This window comes from Tupaia chinensis, unplaced genomic scaffold (genome assembly GCF_000334495.1).
Source record: "Tupaia chinensis unplaced genomic scaffold, TupChi_1.0 Scaffold149922_1, whole genome shotgun sequence".
NCBI lineage: Eukaryota > Metazoa > Chordata > Mammalia > Scandentia > Tupaiidae > Tupaia > Tupaia belangeri.
In genome coordinates, this window is record NW_006209766.1 from 378,264 (window position 1) to 382,646 (window position 4,383).

At 36.1% G+C, this 4,383-nt stretch overlaps 1 pseudogene; it reads left to right on the forward strand.

The window, feature by feature from the left end:
* Nucleotides 1–3,369: 3,369 nt before the first annotated feature.
* Nucleotides 3,370–4,383, forward strand: part of LOC114006722 (DNA replication complex GINS protein PSF1 pseudogene) — a 2,817-nt pseudogene continuing 1,803 nt past the window's right edge.

The window sequence follows — 4,383 nt, forward strand, 5'->3', positions numbered from 1 at the left end:
ATGAAGGGTGCTGGACTCCCATATGGCTGGCCATGGTCCAAGTCCTGGATCTGGCAGCTTGCTTTCTCACTTTCCTTCTCTCACTCTCTCTCTTTGTCTTTTCTGGTCAAATTAAAAAATAAAATGAATCAATAAAATAAAATAAAATAAATAACTCTTAAAAAAAAAAGAAAAAAATTGGCATTGAGAAAAATGGCCGAACATTTAAAAAACAAGAAGGACCCAAGCCTTTCATTGTGGGTTAATTTAATTGCCACAATCCAGTCAGCAATTATTCACTTGGTACAATTAATTTCTCCCTTCCTCTTTCTTCCTCTCTCCTTCTCTCTTTCTCTCTTTGGCTTTCATGATATGACAATTTCTCGTTTTTTTTTTTTTTTTTTTTTTTTTCCGCCTCTCTTTTTTTTTTTTTTTTCTCTCCCGCCTCAGTGGGAGATCTTTCTCATTTTTTTGGGTTACTTCTGTCCTATACCAGGAATTATTCTCTTTGCATTGCTTTTCTTTTCTACCTATACCACATGCCTCTAAAGTCTAAGACTTCAGCATTTTCTAAAGCTTGTGGTACACATTGTGAACCATGAAATCCCTTCTAACTTTCTGAATTAAAGCCCAGCAACTCAGTCTCAGGTACACCTGCTCTCTAGAGGACTTTGACTATCATCCAAGACCAGTGACAACAGTGCAGGTTGCTAGTGAACACCAGGGAGGTACAACAGCAGAGAGAGCCTATCTCTCACCTACTCCTACACACCTTTAAATGCTCAGAATTAGCTTAAAGAATTTAGGAACGAATGTATACATCATCAGATGACTAGAAACCATTGCAAAGGCACAAGAAGTATGAGCAACTAAGAAAATATCTCTCCCCCAAGGGAAAACATCAATCACCCACAGACAACACGAGAGAATTAGATGAAATGGCAGAATAAACAATTCAGAATATTTATAGTGACAAAACTAAATAAGATGCAAAAAAAAAAAAATGGAGCTCCAGGAGATGAAGAAGTCATTTCATGATTTGAAAGAAGAAATAGACACCACAAAAAAGAATCAAATGGAATTGTTAGAGATGAAGACTGTGATATAGGAAATTAAAACCGCCCTTGAAAGTAATAAAAGCAGATTAGATCATGCAGAAGATCAAATCTCGAATGTAGAAGACAAAACATTTGACCTAGAAAAGATTATCAAAAAGACTGAGAAAATAACCAAGAAAAATAAGAACAGTATACAAGAGATGCTAGAAACCACTAAGCACCCAAACATCTAGATAATTGGTATCCCACAAGGTGAAGAAAATAATAAGGGTATTGATAATTGATTTCATGAAATACTGGAAGAAAACTTACCAAACCTAGAGAGGCATTCAAAGATCCAGACCCAAGAAATACAAAGGACCCCAAATAGAATCAACCCAAGAAGATCTTCTCCAATGCATATCATAGTCAGATTGGCCAAAACCACAGACAAAGATAAGATATTAAACTGGCAAGAGAGGAACATAAGTTACTTACAAAGATTATCCCATCAGGTTAACATCAGACCTCTCATCGGAAACAATGCAGGCAAGGAAGGAATGGGGAAATATTGCCAAAGTGTTAATGAAAAGCAATTTCAAGCAAGATGACTATATCCAGCAAGATTATCCTTCATATGGAAAAAAAGATAAAAACATTCTCAGATAAACAAAACCTGAAAGAATTTACCAACTCCAGACCAGCTCTTAATGAAGTTCAGAAGGGATTGTTATACCAGGAAAACTAAAGTCAGACAGACAGATATAAGAGAACAAAAAACAACCAAGAAAATGGTTCACTTCATGATAGGAACATATCCAGAAATATCGATAATGATGTTGAATGTTGATGGATTAAATTCTCCAATCAAGAGGCACGGACTGGCTGAATGGATTAAAAAAGTCAGAAACCTTCTATCTGTTGTCTAAAGAAACACAGCTTATGGATAAAGACATGTATAGAACAGGACCAGCAGTTAGTGTAATGTCTATGTCGCTGGACTCCCACATAGTCGACCGCAGTTCGAGTCCTGGACCCAGTGGCTTAAACTCATGCCAGGCGCGTGTGCGTGTGTGCCCAGGATCCCGAGAGGAGAATGGAGGAGAAGGGATTGCGGCGTGGCCATCCCTCCTGTGGTGTGATTTCTCGCTTTCTGTCTCTCTGTCTCTCTCTGTCTGTCTGGCGAGCGCACGCACACTATAGCGAAAACCTCTCAAAAAAAAAAAAAGGTATTCTATGCAAACTGAAATAAAAAAAGGGCTGGAGTTGTGATACTGATCTCAGACAAAATAGGCTTTAAGATAAAAACTGTAAGAAGAGACAAAGAAGGACATTATAGTAGTAAAAGGGCTACTTCATAAAGAAGACATAACACTATAAATATCTATGCACCCAACTCGGGAACACCTAAACATGAAGGAAAGACTGCTAGAGCTAAACGGAGAGACAAGTTACAACTCTATAATAGTTGGAGATCTTGACACCCTGTTATCTCCTTTGGACAGCTCTTCTAGACAAAAAATAAGCAGAGAGATACAGGACCTAAATGATACTGTAAATCAAATGGACTTGATAGACATCTATAGAACTTTCCACCCTAAGACCACAAAAAATTTTTCTCATCCCCACATGGAACCTTTTCAAAGACCAACCATCTGATAGGACACAAATCAAGCCTTTATAGATTCGACCATCTGATAGGACACAAATCAAGCCTATAAGAGTCAAAGGCATAGAAACTATATCCAGCATCTTTTCTGCCCATGATGGAATTAAACTTGATATTAATTTCAGGAAAAATCCTAAAAAATACACAAACACTTGGAAACTAAACAACCTACTTCGGAGTGACTTCTCAACTACTAAAGAAATTAAGTCTGAAATCAAAAGATTTATGGAAACAAATGATGATGAATACACAAGTTTTCATAATCTATGGGACACTGCAAAAGCAGTCATAAGAGGGAAATTTATAGCAATTAGTGTGTATAAGAAAAAGATAGAAAGATGGCAAATAGAAAACCTGACACCATGCCTCAGGGAGTTGGAAAAACAACAACAAAACCCCAAAAATGCCAGGTGAAAAGAAACAATAAAGATTCAAGCAGAAATAAATAAAATAGAAAATAAATGAACTATACAGAAAATAAATGAAAGCAAATGCTGTTTCTTTGAAAAGATGAACAAGATTGACATACCATTAGCTAGACGTGATTAAGAAAAAGAAAGAAACCAGATAAATCGAATATGTACTGAAACAGGCAAAATGACAACAGACACAATAGAAATACAAAACATCATTAGCGGATACGATGAATGACTATATGCTAACAAACAGGAGAACATGAAGGAGATGGACAAATTCCTGGATGCCTATAATCTAGCCGGATTGAATCAGGAAGACATAGAATGTCTGAACAGACCCATTACAAGCCATGAGATTGAAACAGTAATGAATAACTTCCCAGCAAAGAAAAGCCCAGGTCCTGATGGCTTCACTTCTGATTTTTACAAAACTTTTAAAGAAGAGTTAGCCTCCATCCTACTCAAATTATTTCTAAAGACCCCAAAGGAAGGAAATTTCCCAATTCATTTTATGAATCCTCCATCATCCTCATTCCCAAAACAGATAACGACATAACAAAAAAGGAAAACTATAGACCAATATCTCTGATGAATATAGATACAAAAATTCTCACCAAGAGACTTGTGAATCATATCCAACAACATATAACAAAGGTTATTCATCATGACCAGGTGGGCTTTATTCCAGGGATTACAAGGGTGGTTCAACACACTCAAGACCATAAACATAATACACCATATTACAGAAAGAAAGATAAAAACCATATGATCACTTCGATTGATGCAGAGAAAGCATTTGACACAGTACAACATCCCTACATGATTAAGACCCTTAGCAAGATTGGCATAGAAGGGTCATTTTTCAACATAATAAAAGCCAGATATGAAAAACCTTTAGCTAATATTATACCGAATGGAGAAAAACTGAAAGCTTTTCAACTAAAAATGGGTATTAGACAAGACTGCCTACTTTCTCCACTCCTCTTCAATATGTTGCTGGAAGTCTTAGCCAATTCAATCAGAAAAGAGAATAATATAAAAGACATTCAAATAGGCACAGAAGAGCTAAAAGTATCTTTCATTATTTGCAGATGACATGATGGTATATTTAGAAGATCCAAAGTTTTCCATGAAAAAAACTTCTCAAAGTAATACATGTATACAGCAAAGTGTCAGGATACAAAATCAATATCCAAAAATCTATAGCATTTCTATATACGAACAATAAGTTGACCAAGGTAGAACTGAAGAAAGAAATGCCTCCCCCCCCTTTTTTTTTTTT